Source organism: Scyliorhinus torazame, unplaced genomic scaffold (assembly GCF_047496885.1).
Source record: "Scyliorhinus torazame isolate Kashiwa2021f unplaced genomic scaffold, sScyTor2.1 scaffold_714, whole genome shotgun sequence".
Lineage (NCBI taxonomy): Eukaryota > Metazoa > Chordata > Chondrichthyes > Carcharhiniformes > Scyliorhinidae > Scyliorhinus > Scyliorhinus torazame.
The window spans coordinates 35,805-54,500 of NW_027308441.1; the positions used below are offsets into that span (position 1 = coordinate 35,805).

General features: G+C 46.0%; 2 non-coding genes across 2 annotated transcripts; one reads left to right on the plus strand and one right to left on the minus strand.

Annotated features, from left to right (window-relative positions):
- Positions 1-2,167: 2,167 nt before the first annotated feature.
- Positions 2,168-2,240, minus strand: trnak-cuu (transfer RNA lysine (anticodon CUU)). Its single transcript has one exon. It is a non-coding gene; the product is annotated as a tRNA-Lys (tRNA).
- Positions 2,241-12,230: 9,990 nt separating this feature from the next.
- trnas-gcu (transfer RNA serine (anticodon GCU)) lies at positions 12,231-12,312 on the plus strand. The gene has a single exon. It is a non-coding gene; the product is annotated as a tRNA-Ser (tRNA).
- The last annotated feature ends 6,384 nt before the right edge of the window (positions 12,313-18,696 follow it).

Consider the following 18,696-nt stretch of genomic DNA (forward strand, 5'->3'; position numbering starts at 1 on the left):
TCCCAATCTCTTTTCAAACTTGCAGCTCTCTGGAAACACACAGAAACACACAAGCTGCTTTTTAAACTGAAAGTAAAAATCTGCAAAATGGCTGACCTAAAGCCCAGCTCCACCCACTCTCTGACATCACTGTTTTCTTAAATGTACATTGCTTAAACTTACATGTCTTAAATGTACACTCACATGACAGTGCACTATGCAACCATGTGATTTATCTACCTTCTGTATCTGATTCGTCATTGTTTGGGATACGACCTACCGCAGTGGTATCATCCACAAACTTATAGCTTGAGTTGGAGCTAAATCCCGCCACACAGGATATGCCTCCATATTCAGCGGGTCCGTCCATGACAAGACTGAAGAACGATCACTCGTCTATCAAATCAGTGAGGTTTGCCTCACTGTGAGACAAGATTAGCAGAAGGAAAACCGAATTAATTAGATTGAGATCACACGGTTATACTAGACCTGAAACATGAAAACCCCGCCATCTCACAATTCCCGTTCCAGCCTCCCCGAACCGGCGCCGGAATGTGGCGACTCCGGGCTTTTCACAGTAACTTGATTGAAGCCTACTTGTGACAATAAGAGATTATTAGTATTATTATTATTGCTCCTCGCCTGAAGTATGGTGATCCTCAGGTTAAATCACCACCAGTCAGATCTTACACTCAAAGGGCCTATGGTCATCAGGGACTTAATTTATTTTAGAACTGGATCAATGTATGACATTTCCAGGATGTGACTTCACTCAAGACTGGCCAAATGACTGACAGCCGGGAAATTAACGACCATTGAGGAGTTACCGCTACCTGAGGCTTGGTGGGATTGCTGGTTTTAAAGGTTCACCATGAAATCTAGAGATAAAATGCCGGGAAAGTGGACATTAGTATTATCATGAGATCTTAAAATGTAAAAGGAGGCCATTCTTCCAATGGACTCTGCAACGATATTCTGAAAGAGCCTCTGTGTCCCCATCACATCCCTGGAACACCACCCAACTTTCTGAACACTAAGGGTCTATTTAGCATGGACAGTCCACCTAACCCGCACACATTTGGACTGTGCGAGGAAATCGCAGCACCCGGAGGAAACCCACACAGACACAGAGAGAAAGTGCAAACTCCACACAGTCAGTGACCAAAGGCTGGAATTGAACCCGGATCACTGGCTCTGTGAGGTAACCACTGTGATAATGTGCCACCGTATAAGGCCATAACACGTCATATATCAGATCAAGCATGATCTCATTGAAATACGGAGCATATTCGATGGGCTGAATGGCCTACTTCTGCTCCTACGTCTTATACCCTGATATTGTGTAAATCTGTTCCTGTTCTTGGGCAAAACCCTTGTTAAACCAACACAGACGCCGCATGTCGTCTGCATCTGATTATCTGGCGCAGAGAAGGTGATTGTGGAATACATGTCGTACCCATCAAACTCTGCTACTCAACTGACTGAGATGTGTTCTGTATCTGTAAATCACAGGTAGTGTTCGCGAGTGGAGGGAACACTCTGCACCCCAGTCTCAACAGTTTGTGAGAGCAGGATTCCTTCATTATGAGTCAATGTCTGGGACTGTATGTGAGGGTGGGTTTCAGTCTCTATCAGACATTGGTCCTGAATGTCAGTTTGGAAATGTTTCTGTATCTATCAATCACAATTACTGTTTGGGAAAAGTGAGATTAATACACAACAGCAGCACTGCTGTAACAGACAGAGAAAGATACTCAAAAAATCAGGAAGAGACTATCAGGACACACATACAATGACACACAGAAAAGGTGCCGAGATGGAGAAACTGTTTTTTTAGGAAAATGTGTTTTCTGCTGCACACAGAGAGGCCCTGTTTGTAAAATTATATCTTGCTGTGTAACTGAGCTCTCTGCTGTGTAACCGTGCTCTCTGCCATGGAACCGTGATACTGCCGGTGACAGATCTTCACTGGAGTTGTGTCAAATCATTATCTGCTGTGTAATGTGTTCCCAGTTGTGGAAGTAAGATCCGTCGGAAGCAGCGCCGTTACTGAGAAGCAATTTTAATTCCATATTTATTAAATTTTGTCACGAGGTTAGTTTAGACCTCTGGATTCCCAGTCAAGGTTATGTCCCTGTTATGAAGACAGTTCATTCAGCATCAATATTTTCAGATAATAACAAGAAAGCGCCCAACGTGGGGCTCGAACCCACGACCCTGGGATTAAGAGTCGCATGCTCTACCGACTGAGCTAGCCGGGCTGCTGATGCGCTATTTATTAAACCGCTTCTTGAAGAGAGTTGCTGCGGTGCTCATTCGGAGGGTCAATGATGACTTGTTGGGCCGAATGGCCTACTTCTGAGCTGGATATGCTACGATTCTGTGATACAAGCATGTTGATGCGGTGAAGTTCTTCTGCCATACTGCCCACTCCTGACACCATGTAGAAATGCTGGTCTCTCAATGACTGGCGACCAATGACATGTAATAAAAAATAACTGACTTAATAATTGAGCAGCTCCTCCTGGCTTGTGCTCTGACCGCGATCCGGGGAACTGCCGGAATCCCGACACGTGACCATTTTAGTTGCGTCATCAGGTCATCAGGTGACCGTTCGGCCTGCACAGGTCTCCTTCTGTGCTGTAATTTCTAGATTTCATCATTTAAATTGTCTTCCAGACTGTAAAGTCTGGTCCTGTTCCATTTGAATTTCTAATATATTTACAATGTAACTGATGTTGTTCCACAATCTATTTAATCGGTGGAATTGTGCGTTTAGGGAGCTGAGGTTTTCGAGTCTCTCAAGGCCTCTCTCCAAATCCAATGGTCATTTTCCACGAAGATTCAACCCCTCCTCACATAAACACCGTTTGATCGTTTGAATGCAATAACTTCCTGGAGTGATTCCAGGCTGGTTTTTGAATGTATTCTATCGACCAAATTACTAGTGAATGACACTCTAGACATAGCTGCAATGGCAGAGTGGTTAAGTCGTTGGACTTGAAATCAATGTGGTTTCCCCGCGCTGGTTCGAGCCTTGCTCGCAGCGACTGTGATTCGAAGTGTTTGCTGAACTCCGCGCGCGAGCCACTGAATCGCAATGTTTGTAAATGAACGGTTTGAACCTATATCAGAATCAGTCAGCATTTGTTTTGGAAACTGAACGACATAGAAAGAAGCTCTCACACAAAACAACAATCAATAAATAATAACGTTTCCTGCAATGTTTGGAAGGAGAAGCAGCAACGGCAGCGAATGGAAACGTGGTTCGGTTTCATTCAGCTGAATGTATTTTTGGGTAAAAAGATCGTGTTAAAAATGGAACATATTTTATCTCTCTATCTGTTTCTTTGTTTCTTTCTCTCTCCCTCACTCACTGTTTTTGTGCTTCTCCGGGGACTGATTGGATACACAGTGAAACTCAGCCCTATTTCATCCCAACTCTTTTGGACGAATACATCCTGGCGATGGGCGGTCCTGAATCAGTGGAAGAATCGACAAACTATTCCATTCTTGGCTCTGTGAGAAGTTCCATTCCTGGTTGTGAGGTGGTTCTGGGATAAAGGGATCGAGAGAGAACGAAGTGACTGCAGTCTGACTCTTACTCTGAAAACCAGTTAGTACGCCCTTGTACAAAGTGGATGTGTCTGACAACAGGAGGAAAGCAGATCATGGGCCTGTGATTGATTTTATTGAGCCAGACCTTGAAAAGTGAAGCAAACTTCTAACTAGTCGGTGCCTGTCTGAGAACTGCTAAGGAATTACGGCTGATATTGAAACGGTTCATCTTTAATTAGTTACAGCAAATCGATTCTTTCAGAGGTGATGGTGTATTGTTTTCAGAGTCACTGTCATAGTTTCTTAAAATATGATTTGTGCTTGTTTTTGTTTTGTTCAGTAATTTGGGGAATCTATTTGGAGCGGGTGCAGTTGGTCAGTATCTGTGCCTCTTGCTTGGCAGCTCCCCGGGAAGCAGCAGCTCCATTCCTATCGAGATCTGTGGACTCAATCAGGAGACCCAAACTATTGCGCACTGCTGCCATCTCCTGGCTGAAGGGAACGAGGTATTCGTGACACGTTTCAATTGGAGCAAAATAACATTAACATGGTTAAATATTATCACTGTAGTAATCACATTTAAATCCCCAGATATCTGATTTCTGACTGAGCGATCTGTTCATCCCGATTGATCGGAAAATGAAGGATTCCCATTACAGCCATATTGGTTACAAGAATATCCAATCTCTGATTTAATACATTCTCCCGCTTCATTGCTTGTGTATTCGTTCTATAAATACAGGCAAAGTTTGAAGAAATCAGTAACAGAGTGACCAATGTACCCGGAAGAGGTGAAACTGCCGCCCCGAACTTCATCTTATGAAGGTGATTCCAGTCACTCCCCACTTTCCCATCAGAACAACGTCCCAGAAGAAAGCAAATCACCTTCACAGAATAACCATTCAGCACGAAAGTAAATGATCTGAACTATGCTGACCAGAATCAGTGTGCTCAAAAGTGTGTTCTTGTTGAAAGAAAAAATGAGGAAGTGAATAGTATGGCTACCGCAGGGCAGTAATGTTGTAGCTCCTGGTTTAAGGAGCAGAGTGCCGCAGCGGAAGCGTGTTGGGTCATTAGCCCGAGGTCGAGGAATCGAGGCTATTCTCTGCTATTTACATCCTCCCTGACACGAAAAGTAAAAATAACGCACGTTCCTGTTTGCTTTGCAGCAAATACCTATCAGAAACTTTCTTGCAGTCTCATCCCGACATTAAACCCAGGAATGAAGCAGACAGCATGACACATTACAACATTGTAAAGCTCACACAGAGGGAACCACAGAGAAAATGCTTTAAAGTCTCAGCAGGTCTGACCAGATCTGTAGGGAGGGAAAAGAGTTAACGTTTCGAGTTCAGATGACACTTTGTCAAAGCTGGACCGGATACGATATCCAGTAGTACCCCACAAAGGGGCAATATAGGTATATAACGATATCCAGTAATAACTCACACGGGGCATATAAGGAAATAAAGCTTTATCGAGCAACAAATCACAATAGAAACCAAGTTCCCATCTTCCCCTCTCGGACGGATGTGAACAATCGAACCTGCCGGACTATTTACAAGAGAAGACGAATTTTACCCGGAGTCCAGGGATCAATATTAATTCCTCAACCAAAGTCATTGAAGCAGATTATCGAGTCATTAACTGCGCTTTTGCCTGTGTGGTCTTGCTGTGCGTATTTAAGCAGGAATCTCATGTCCTGAGACCAACGCTTTTCCATTGAAAGGAAGGTATTGGACATTCGTGAGGTTGAAAATCTCGCTGGAGAAATTTAACCTCGTGGGGGAAAGGTCAATGTCAGGAGTGGGATTCGCACCCACGCTTCCAAAAGAGACTGCGACCTGAACCTTTGACCGCTCGGTCACCCTGATGCGTTGTCGCCGAAACTAAGATACGTGCACAAATCGACTCAAATTCTATCTTCATCATCATTCCATTTCAAACAAGATATGCTTATCCTACTTTTGAACACCAGCCAGAGTCCTGTATCTGAGTGTCATCCTTGTCCAGGCCGCTGAGGGTTAAGGAGCTCCTCATTGCTGCATTGGTCAGTTTGCTCCAATCAACCAGGGACGAATTCCCGCTCTACCTGTTCCTCACTCGAAGATATTGGGAGCCTAAGATCTGAGCGACGTGAAGTATCCAATTGGAGAGTTGCATCCTGGCGACTGCAATCTCTCTCCACAGCTGCTCCCGGTGCTGCTTTCACAGAGAAGTAGCCGAAGAATCCCTCCTCTGTCCAAACAGGAGAACGTTCATCCAGGAGAGGCGCCAGAAGAATGTTCTGGGAGAAGTCAACTTTGTCACTTCGACTATACTGTGGGTAGCTGAAGAACAGGTGTCAAAGAGCGGATCAGACTGTAAGCAAAACGTTGATACTAATAAAGAAAAAGGTAGATGTGCTGCTGACAAATAGCGACTTGTTTCCGTTTGGTGTGATTGAGAATATGAATAGCAGAAGATGGTTTGGATCCATCGACCTCTGGGTTATTGGCCGCTGCTCCACGCTGCTCGTGCTTGACCCTGTCCGGGGTCGGACTTGAGGCAAAGTTTGAAGAAATCTCTAACAGCGCGATCAATGTTCCCAGAGAGGTGAAACTGCCGCCCCGAACTTCCTTCTATGAAGATGATTCCAGTCACTCCCCACTTTATCATCAGAACAACGTCACACAAGAAATCACATCACCTTCACAGAACAACATTCAGGACGCAAGTAAATTATCTGAAATTTGCTGACCAGAATTACTGTGCTCAAACGTGTGTTCTAGTTGAAAGAAAAAATGAGGAAGTGAATAGTTGTGTGGCTACCGCAGGGCAGTAAATCGTAGCTCCTTTTTTAAGGAGCAGAGTGCCGCAGCGGAAGCGTGTTGGGGCATTAGCCCAACGTCAGGGAATCGTGGCTATTCTCTGATATTTACATTCTCCCTGACACAAAAAGAAAACATAACGCACGTTCCTGTTTGCTTTGCAGCAAATACCTATCAGAAACATTCTTGTAGTCTCATCCCGACATTTGTCCCAAGAATGAAGGAGATAGCATGACAGATTACAACATTGTAAATCTCACACATAGGGAACCACAGAGAAAATGCTTTAAAGTCCAGGTAACTATTTGTCAATGCTGGACTGGAAACGTTATCCAATAGTACCTAACAGAGGGGCAATATAGAGAAATAACGTTATCCAGTAATACCTCACAGGGGGCCAATAAGGAAATAAAGTTTTATCCAGCAGTAAATCACAATAGAAACCGAGTTTCCAACTTCCCCTCTCGGAAGGATGTGAACACTCTAACCAGCCAGACTATTTACAAGAAGATAAGACGAATTTTACCCGGGGTCCTGTGCTCAATATTAATTCATCAACCAGAGTCACTGAAGCAGATTATCGAGGCATTAACTGCGCTTTTGCCTGTGTGGTCTTGCTGTGCGTATTTAAACAGGAATCTCATGTCCTGAGACCAACGCTTTTCCACTCAAAGGGAGGTATTGGATCTTCCTGATGTTGAAAATCTTGCTGGAGAAATTTAACCTCATGGAGAAAAAGTCAATATTAGGAATGGGAGTCGAACCCACGCTTCTAGTGGAGACTTCGATCTAAACGCAGCAGCTTAGACCACTCGGATGTCGTCCAAACTGAGATCAATTTACAAATCGACATAAATTCTATCTTCATCGTCATTTAATTTCAAACAATAGATGCTTTCCCTACTTTTGATCCATAGACAGAGTCCTGCATCTGAGTGCCATTCTTATCCAACCCGCTGGGGGTTAAGGAGCTTCTCATTGCTGCATTGATCAGTTTGCTCCAATCAACAAGAACCGAATTCCCGCTCGACCTGTTCCCCACACGAAGATATTGAGAGTCTAAGATCTGAGCGACGTGAAGTATACAATTGGAGAGTTGCATTCTGGCGACTGCAATCTCTCTCCACAGCTGCTCCCTGTGCTGGTTTCAGAGACATGGAGCCGAACAACCCCTCCAGTGTCCAAACAGGTGAACGGTCATCCAGTCGAGGCGCCAGGAGAGTGTTCTGGGAGAAGTCAACTTAGTCACATCGACTGCAGTGTGGGTAGCTGAAGAACCGGTGCCAAAGAGCGGATCAGACTGAAAGCAAAACGTTGATACTAATAAAGAAAAAGGCAGATGTGCTGCTGACAAATAGCAACTTGTTTCCGTTTCGTGTGAGTGAGAATATAAATAGCAGAGGATGGTTTAGATCCATAGACCTCTGGGTTAGGGGTCCAGCACACGTCCGCTGCGCCACTTTGCTCGTAGTTGATCTTCTCTGGGGTCGGACTTGAAGCAAAGCTTGAAGAAATCAGTAAGAGCGTGATCAATGTTCCCAGAGAGATGAAACTGCCGTCCCGAACTTCCTTCTATGAAGGTGATTCCAGTCATTCCCCACTTTCTCATCAGAACAACGTCACAGAATAAATCACATCCCCTTCATAGAACAACCGTTCAGCTCGAAAGTAAATTAACTGAACTATGCAGACCAGAATCAGTGTGCTCAAACGTGTGTTCTTGTTGAAAGAACAAATGCGGAAGTGAATAGTTGTGTGGCTACAGCCAGGCAGTAATGTTGTAGCCCCTGGTTTAAGGAGCAGAGTGCCGCAGCGGAAGCGTGCTGGGTCATTAGCCCGAGGTCGAGGAATCGAGGCTATTCTCTGCTATTTACATTCTACCTCACAGCAAAAGTAAACATAACGCACGTTCCTGTTTGCTTTGCAGCAAATACCTTTCAGAATCCTTCTTGCAGTCTCGTCCTAGGAATGAAGGGGACAGCATGACACAGTACAACATTGTAAAGCTCACACAGAGGGAACCACAGATAAAATGCTTTAAAGTCTCTGCTCAATTGATCCTCAAGATAAACACTTCCAAATTCCACCAATTCCATTGGGAAATGCATGAATATAGATTGTTTAAATTTTACGTACTTCTAACACCTCTCCGTCCACCCGATCACATTCTATCACCGACAGTTCATGTGAATCACCCCCGCTCTGTTGCGGTTCTGTGTCGTGGCCAGTAGATGTCAACACACTGTGGTAGAGAGAGGTTCACAGATTAGAGTGAGACACAACTGATAAAAATTGTTTTTATTATATTAAAGTTGGGACGGCGGGATTTCGAGAAGATAATATGTGGTGATGATCTTTTCTTATATTTTGGTGGTGTTGAATCCGTCAACATGTTGTATGTGGGAGTGAGGTGCATACTCTCTGCCCTTCTCTGGTCCTGTTTGTAAATGGGGGATTCCTGTCACACTCGGGTAATGTGTGAGAGTGTAAGAGACATTCTGAACCTGTCAGTCTTCGTCACTATATGTGCCGGTGGATACGTCGTCAGTGGAACCGCACCGTGACACCAGTTCTTCAGCTACCCACAGTACAGTTGAGGTTACCGGGATGACGTCTCCCATAATTCTCTTCAGCCACCTCTCCAGGATGAACCTCCTCCTGTTTGTAGACTGGAGGGGTTCTTTGGCTACTTGCCTGGAATAAGATCGCATATAAAAATTCCATTGAAGTAAATGAGTTGTATCATGTGGTTAAGGAGACGCACAATAATCCATTGTACTCTGCACACGTGGATTGAAATCCCATCCTCGTCTGTAATGTGTCTGTTGTGTCTCTGTTTGGTCCACTTCATGAGCATGAAGTACAAATGCTGTGATTTTTTGCTTTGATTCACGGGCTTGGCGGGTGGTGAATTCGGCGAACACTGTCCATGTTGAAACCACATTATAAAAAGGTGAGAAAGTTACTTATTTCACTCCCTGCCCTAATTGCGTATAAACTCTGAGTTGGAAACTCGTTCTTCCTCTCATTTTGAAACTCACAAAGTCGCGCAACAGATAAGTTCATAAAATAAAGAAACATAATTCAGCCATTAGACCCATCGAGTCTGCCCGCCATTCTATCATGGCTGATATCTTCCCCATCTGCGAACTACAATGTTACAGACAAAGAGGTCGATTGCGTTATCAGCAGGAACACCTTCTCCCTAGAACGCATGACATCGAAGCGGGAGTAGGCAATTTAGCCTCCTGAGCCTAACACCTTCCATGTGATGTTGGCTGATCCCATCCTGGCGTCAACTCCACCGTCTTCCCGTTCTCCGTATCCCTTCAACTCCTTACCAATAAGAATCTCTCTACCCCCTCCTTAAACTTACTCACGCTCCCTGCATCCAACGCAATCTGGGGTACCGAATTCCACGGAATCATAAACCCTTTGGGATAAGTAGTTTTTACTCAATTTTAAAAAAAATTACAGTGCGGAAGGAGCCAATTCGGCCCATCGAGTCTGCACCGGCTCTTGGAAAGAGCACCCTACCCAAGGTCCACACTTCCACCCTATCCCCATAACCCAGTAACCCCACCCAACACTAAGGACAATTCTGGACACGAAGGGCAATTTTGGACACTAAGGGCAATTTTATCATGGCCAATCCACCTAACCTGCACATCTTTGGACTGTGGGAGGAAACCGGAGCACCCGGAGGAAATCCACGCACACACGGGGAGGATGTGCAAAACTCTGCACTGACAGTGACCCAAACCAGAATCGAACCTGGGACTCTGGAGCTGCGAAGTAATTGCGCTACCCACAATGCTACTGTGCTGCCCTAAAAGGTAGATGTGCTGCTAACAAATAGCAACTAGTTCTCGTTTGGTGTGAATGAGAATATGAATAGCCGAAGATGGTTTCAATCCATCTACCTTTGGGTTACGGGCCCAGCACGCTTCCCTTGCGCCATTCAACTCGTGACTAAATCTATTATTCTAAGAGCATGACCCCTCCTTTTAGAATGCCCCACAAGAGGAAGCAACAGCTCCACGTCAACTTTTTCCATACCTTTTGGCACCTGATACACCTCAATTAGATAATGACGCATACATTCTGAGTGAGAAGCTGTGGACCAGTCTTCCTCAGTTTGAAACTCACGATGTCGCACAATAACATCCGATTCAACTATTAGATCGATGACCGGGAATCGAACTGGGACAACTGATTGGAAGAAAACTTTGCTCACCACTCTCCCATCATCGCTGCATTTCCAATTCTGAACACCAGGTGGAATAGAAGGCGGCTGATACATTCAATCAGTTCATGGATGCAAAACGAATTAAGACATATTGACAAATGCACTTGTGGGACGAAGTGGCCGAGTGGTTAAGGCGCTGTGCTGCTAATCCATTGTTCTCTACGGATGTGTGTTCGAATTCCATGCTCGTAGATTTTAAATCCACTTTTCTCGGAAGTAGGCCTCCTTTTTCCAAGATGGAAATGCAATCACTGATGTGACAATCTATTCCAAGATGTCAGGCCAGATTGCATCGAGTTGGGTTAGAGGACGGTGGAACGGAGGCAGACGTGTTTGGGGCTTAACCGCTCTTTGACACCAGTTCTTCTTCGGCTACCCACAGTACAGTCGAGGATACCGGGTTGACTTCTCCCATAATTACCTTCTGCCACCTCTCCTGGATGAACATCCTCCTGTTTGTGCACTGGAGGGTTGCTTCGGTCACTTGTCTGTGAGAAGGTCAGATATTAAAGTTCCATGAAGTAAGGAGTTGTACCACGTGGTTAAGGGGATGCACAAGAAACCTTTGTGCTCTGCGCACTTGAGTTCGAATCCAATCCTCGTCTGTAACGTATCTGTTGTGTCTCTGTTTGATCCACTTGATGAGGGTGACGGAAAAATGCTGTGATTTTTAGTGTTTGGGGCTTGGGGTTGTGAATAATCGAACACTTTCCATATTGAAACCACTTTAGAAAATGACGAGAAAGTTACTTAATTCCACCCCCATAATTGCACACACATTCTGAGTTGGAAACTATTTTTTTCCCTCAGTTTGACAGCCATGAAGCCGCGCAAACGATAGATTCATCAGATATATGAGCAGTATTAAGCCATTCGACCCATCGAGTCTGCCCGCCATTTGATCATGACTGAAATGTTCATCATCTGCTACCTGAAATGTTACGGAACAAGAGATCGATTGAGATATCAGCCAGAACACCTCCTCCCGAGAACACATAACATTGGAGCTGGGATATGCAATTTAGCCTCTTGGGCGTAAAACCTTCCATGTGATCTTGCCTGATCAAACATAATGGCCTCAACACCACCGTCCTGCCCGTTCTCCAGAACACTTCAACTCATTACCAATAAAAGTCTCTCTAAGTCCTCCTTAACTTTCTCACTGTCCCTGCATCCACCACACTCTGAGGAAGTGAATTCCACAGAATTACAACCCTTTGGGAGAAGTAGTTTTTCTTTTTTAAATTTGCCTCCTCATATTCTAAGATGATGACCTCTCGTTTTAAACTGCCCCACAACAGGTAACATCAACTCCACGTCTACAGTATCTACACCTTTTCGCATCTTAAACACCTCACTTAGATAATCCGCATAAATTCTGAATGAGAAACAGTTGACCAGTCTTCCTCAGTTTGAAACTCAGGATGTCGCGCAAAAACATCCGATTCAACTATTACTGCGCTGGCCGGGAATCGAACCGGAGTCAACGGTTTCGAAAGCAGCGATGCTCACCACTATACCACCATCGCTGCATTTTCCCCATTGAATACCTGGTTGAATAGAAAGAGGCAAATAATTTCCATCAGTTCATGGATGCAAAACGAATTAAGACGTATTGACGCAAAGATTTGTGCGACGAGGTGGCCGAGTGGTTAAGGCGATGGACTGCTAATCCATTGTGCTCTGCACACGTGGGTTCGAATCCCATCCCCGTCGATTTTTCGCCCATTGTTTCACGGAAGTGGGATTCATTTTTACACGATGGATCTGCAATCACTGATGTGACAAACTATTCCAAGTTGTCAGGCCACTTGCATCGAGTTGGGTTACAGGAGGGACGAACGGAGGCAGACGTATTTGGGGCTTAACCCCACATTGCCACCACTTCTTCTTCGGCTCCCCACTGTGCAATCGAGGTTACCGGGTTCACTTCTCCCATTATTACCTTCTGCCACCTCTCGTGGATGAACGTCCTCCTGATTGTACATTGGTGGGGTGCTTCGGCTACTTGTCTGTGACAAGATCAGATATTAAAGTTCCATGAACTAAAGGGGTTGTACCACGTGGTTAAGGTGAGGCACAATAATCCATTGTACTCTGCACACGTGGATTCAAATCCCATTCTTGTCTGTAACGTGTCTGTTGTATCTCTGTTTCGTCCACTTCATGAGGATATAGAAAAAAGGCTGTGAGTTTTAGCTTTTGTTTAAGGGCTTGGCGGGCGGTGAATAGTCGAACACTGTCCATGGTGAAACCAAATAATAAAAAGCTGAGAAAGTTACTTTTCACTCCCTGCCCTAATTGCGCATAAATTCTGAGTTGGAAAATGTTCCTTCCCCTCAGTTTGAAACTCACGAAGTCGCGCAAAAGATAAGTTCATAAAATACAGGAGCAGAATTAAGCCATTAGACCCATCGAGTCTGCCCTGCCATTCTATCACGGATGATGTGTTCCTCATCTGTTACCTGCAATGTTACAGATGAAGAGGGCGATTGATCTCAGCTAGAATACGTCCTCACTATAACACATGACCTAGGAGCGGGAGAAGACAATTTAGCCTCCTGAGCATAACACGTTCCATGAGATCTTGGCTGATCCCATACTGGCCTCAACTCCACCCGTTCTCCATAACCCTTCCACTCATTACCAACAAAAATCTCTCTAACTCCTCCTTAAATGTATTCACTGTCCCTGCATCCATCGCAACCTGGGGTAGCGAATTCCACAGAATCATAGATCATAGAATTTACAGAGCAGAAGGAGGCCATTCGGCCCATCGACTCTGCACCGGCTCTTGGAAAGAGCACCCTACCGAGGCCCACACCACCCAATCCCCATAACCCAGTAACCCCATTCAACCAACCCTAAGGCCAATTTTTGGACACTAAGGGCAATTTAACATGGATAACCCGTCTAACCTGCACATCTTTGGACTGTGGGAGGAAACCGGAGCACCCGGAGGAAACCCACGCACACACGGGGAGAACGTGCACACTCCGCACAGACAGTGAGCCAAACCGGGAATCAAACCTGGGACCCTGGAGCTGTGGAGCAATTATGCTAACCACTATGCTACCGTGCTGCCCGAATCACAAGTCTTTAGAGGCTAGATTCACAGTATAAAAGTGATCCCCTACAGTGCAGGCTGTGTTTGCACTGAGTGCTGAATTTGGTGCATTTGAGTGCTATAGTGAGAGCTTGGTGACTGAGAGAGTGCTGAATTTCCTGCATTTGAGTGCAATAGTGAGAGTTTGGTGACTGAGGGAGTGCTGAATTTGGTGCATTTGAGTGCTATAGTGAGAGTTTGGTGACTGACGGAGTAAAGTGAGGAGGGAGTAAGGTGCTGCTTGCATTTTGTTTCCTCCATTTCCGCAAAGAGTGAGAAGGGATCCAGGAGTTTACAGAGAGTGCAGCTGACTGGGAGCAGAGTCGGAGGGCGGAGATCCAGTTGGTCCACAGGGCAGCTATATTCTGCAAGGTAAGAGGGGATGGAGGCTAGGCCAGTTGCATGCTCCTCCTGTAGGATGTGGGTGGTGAGGGATACCACCGATGTCCGCGCTGACTATACCAGCGGGAAGTGCACCCAACTCCAGCTCCTCAAAGACCGTGTTAGGGAACTGGAGCTGAAGCTGGATGAACTTCGGATCATCCGGGAGGCAGAGGGGGCGATAAAGCAGAGTTACAGGGAGGTAACCACACCCAAGGTACAAGACAAGAATAGCTGGGTTAGAGTCAGGTGCGGGGGGGGGGGGGGGAGGCAGACAGTGCAGGGATCCCTCGTGGCCGTTCCCCTTCAAAATAAGTATACCGTTTTTGACGCTGTTGGGGGGGATGACCTACCGGGGGAAGGCCCTAGCGGCCAGGTCTCTGGCACTGAGTCTAGCTCTGGGGCTCAGAAGGGAAGGGGGAGAATAGAAAAGCAATAGTTGTAGGAGATTCAATGGTTAGGGGAATAGATAGGAGATTCTGAGGTCGCGAGCGAGACTCCCGGAAGGTATGTTGCCTCCCGGGTGACAGGGGCAAGGATGTCTCGGATCGTGTCTACAGGATCCTTAAGGGGGAGGGGGAGCAGCCAGAAGTCGTGCTGCACATTGGTACCAACGACGTAGGTAGGAAAAGGGGTGTGGAGGTAATAAATGAGTTTAGGGAGATAGGCTGGAAGTTAAAAACCAGGACAGACAGAGTTGCCATCTCGGGTTTGTTGCCGGTGCCACGTGATAGCGAGGCTAGGAATAGGGAGAGAGTGCAGCTGAACATGTGGCTGCAGGAATGCTGTAGGAGGGAGGGCTTCAGGTACATGGATAATTGGAGTGCATTCTGGGGAAGGTGGGACCTGTACAAGCAGGACGGGTTGCATCTGAACCAGAGGGGCACCAATATCCTGGGAGGGAGGTTTTCTAGTACTCTTCGGGAGGGTTTAAACTAATTTGGCAGGGGAATGGGAACTGGATTTGTAGTCCAGCAAATAAAGTAGCCGATATTCAGGACGCCAAAGCGTGTAATGAGGCAGTGGGGAAGGGAACACTGACAAAGGAGATTACTTGCAGGCATGGAGATGGCTTGAAGTGTGTATACTTCAACGCAAGAAGCATCAGGAATAAGGCGGGTGAACATATGGCATGGATCGGAACTTGGGACTACGATGTGGTGGCCATCACGGAGGCTTGGATAGAACAGGGACAGAAATGGTTGTTGGAGGTCCCTGGTTATAGATGTTTCAATAAGATTAGGGAGGGTGGTAAAAGAGGTGGGGGGGGGGTGGCATTGTCAATTAGAGATAGTATAACAGCTGCAGAAAGGAAGTCCGAGGAGTATCAGCCTACTGAGGTAGTATGGGTTGAAGTCAGAAATAGGAAAGGAGCAGTCACCTTGTTAGGAGTTTTCTGTAGGCCCCTCCAATAGTCGCAGATATGTGGAGGAACAGATTGGGAAACAGATTTTGGAAAGGTGCAGACGTCACAGGGTAGAAGTCATGGGTGACTTTAACTTCCCAAACAATGAGTGGAAACTCTTTAGATCAAAATAGTTTGGATGGGGTGGTGTTTGTGCAGCGTGTCCAGGAAGCTTTTCTAACACAGTATGTAGATCGTCCGATCAGAGGAGGGGCAATATTGGATTTAGTACTTGGTAATGAACCAGGGCAAGTGATAGATTTGTTAGTGGGAGAGAATTTTGGAGATAGTGACCACAATTCTGTGACTTTCACTTTAGTAATGGAGAGGGATAGGTGCGTGCAACAGGGCAAGGTTTACAATTGGGGGAAGGGTAAATACGATGTTGTCAGACAAGAATTGAAGTGCATAAGTTGGGAACATAGGCTGTCAGGGAAGGACACAAGTGAAATGTGGAACTTGTTCAAGGAACAGGTATTACGTGTCCTTGATATGTATGTCCATGTCAGACAGGGAAGAGATGGTCGAGTGAGGGAACCATGGTTGACAAGAGAGATTGAATGTCTTGTTAAGAGGAAAAAGGAGACTTATGTAAGGCTGAGGAAACAAGGTACAGACAGGGCGTTGGAGGGATACAAGATAGCCAGGAGGGAACCGAAGAAAGGGATTAGGAGAGCTAAGAGAGGGCATGAACAATCTTTGGTGGGTAGGATCAAGGAAAACCCCAAGGCCTTTTACACATATGTGAGAAATATGAGAATGACTAGAGCGAGGGTAGGTCCGATCAAGGACAGGAGCGGGAGATTGTGTATTGAGTCTGAAGAGATAGGAGAGGTCTTGAACGAGTACTTTTCTTCTGTCTTTACAAATGAGAGGGGCCATATTGTTGGCGAGGACAGTGTGAAACAGACTGGGAAGCTCGAGGAAATACTTGTTAGGAAGGAAGATGTGTTGGGCATTTTGAAAAACTTGAGGATAGACAAGTCCCCCGGGCCTGACGGAATATATCCAAGGATTCTATGGGAAGGAAGAGATGAAATTGCAGAGCCGTTGGCAATGATCTTTTCGTCCTCACTGTCAACAGGGATGGTACCAGGGGATTGGAGAGTGGCGAATGTCGTGCCCCTGTTCAAAAAAGGTACTAGGGAAAGCCCTTTGAATTACAGGCCAGTTAGTCTTACTTTGGTGTTAGGCAAAGTCATGGAAAGGGTACTGAAGGATAGGATTTCTGAGCACCTGGAAAGACACTGCTTGATTAGGGATAGTCAGCACGGATTTGTAGGTCTTGCCTTCAAAGTCTTATTGAATTCTTTGAGGAGGTGACCAATCATGTCCATGAAGGTAAAGCAGAGGATGTAGTGTACATGGATTTGAGGAAGGCATTTGATAAGGTTCCCCATGGTAGGCGTATGCAGAAAGTAAGGAGGCATGGGATAGTGGGAAATTTGGCCAGTTGGATAACAAACTGGCTAAGCGATAGAAGTCAGAGAGTGGTGGTCGATGGCACATATTCAGCCTGGACCCCAGTTACCAGTGGCGTACCGCAGGGATCAGTTCTGGGTCCTCTGCTGCTGGCGATTTTCATTAATGACTTGGATGAGGGAGTTGAAGGGTGGGTCAGTAAACTTGCCGACGATACGAAGGTTCGTGGAGTTGTGGATAGTGAGGAGGGCTGTTGTCGGCTGCAAAGAGACATAGATAGGATGCAGAGCTGGGCTGAGAAGTGGCAGATGGAGCTTAATCCTGAAAAGTGTGAGGTTGTCCATTTTGGAAGGACAAATATGAATGCGGAATACAGGGTTAACGGTAGAGTTCTTGGCAATGTGGAGGAGCAGAGAGATCTTGGGGTCTATGTTCATACATCTTTGAAAGGTGCCACTCAAGTGGATAGAGCTGTGAAGAAGGTCTAGTGTGCGCTAGCGTTCATTACCAGAGGGATTGAATTTAAAGCCGTGAGGTGACGATGTAGCTGTACAGAACTTTGGTAAGGCCACATTGGGAGTGCTGTGTACAGTTCTGGTCGCCTCATTTTAGGAAGGATGTGGAAGCTTTGGAAAAGGTGCAAAGGAGATTTACCAGGATGTTGCCTGGAATAGAGAGTCGGTCTTACGAGGAAAGTTTGAGGGTGCTAGGCCTTTTCTCATGAGAACGGAGAAGGATGAGGGGCAACTTGATAGAGGTTTATAAGATGATCAGGGGAATAGATAGAGTAGACCGTCAGAGATAGTTTTCCCGGGTGGAACAAACCATTACAAGGGGACATAAATTTCAGGTGAATGGTGGAAGATATGGGGGGGGATGTCAGAGGTAGGTTCTTTACCCAGAGAGTAGTGGGGGCATGGAATGCAGTGCCTGTGGAAGTAGTTGAGTCGGAAACATTAGGGACCTTCAAGCAGCTATTGGATAGGTACATGGATTACGGTAAAATGATATAGTGTAGATTTATTTGTTCTTAAGGGCAGCACGGTAGCGTTGTGGAGAGCGCAATTGCTTCACAGCTCCAGGGTTCCAGGTTCGATTCCGGTGCTCTGCTGTGTAACTGAGCTCTCTGCTGTGTAACTGAGCTCTCTGTTGTGTAACCGTGCTCGCTGCTGTGTAACTGTGCTCTCTGTTGTGTAAACTTGATCTCTGCTGTGTAACTGTGCTCTCTGCTGTGTAACTGTGCTCTCTGTTGTGTAACCGTGCTTGCTGCTGTCTAACTGTGCTCTCTGTTGTGTAAACTTGTTCTCTGCTGTGTAACTGTACTCTCTGCTGTGTAACTGTACTCTCTGCTATGTAACTGTGCTCTCTGCTGTGTAACTGAGCTCTCTGTTGTGTAACTGTGCTCTCTGCTGTGTAACTGTGCTCTCTGCTGTGTAACTGTGCTCACTGCTGTGTAACTGTGCTCTCTGCTGTGTAACTGCGCTCTCTGCTGTGTAACTGTGCTCTCTGCTGTGTAACTGTGCTCTCTGCTGTGTAACTGTGCTCTCTGCTGTGCAACTGAGCTCTCAGCTGTGTAACTGAGCTCTCTGCTTTGTAACCGTGATCTCTGCAGTGTAACTGAGCTCTCTGCTGTGTAACTGAGCTCTCTGTTGTGTAACCGTGCTCGCTGCTGTGTAACTGTGCTCTCTGTTGTGTAACCTTGCTGTGTAACTGTGCTCTCTGCTGTGTAACCGTGCTCTCTGCTGTGTAACCGTGCTCTCTGCTATGTAACTGTGCTCTCTGCTGT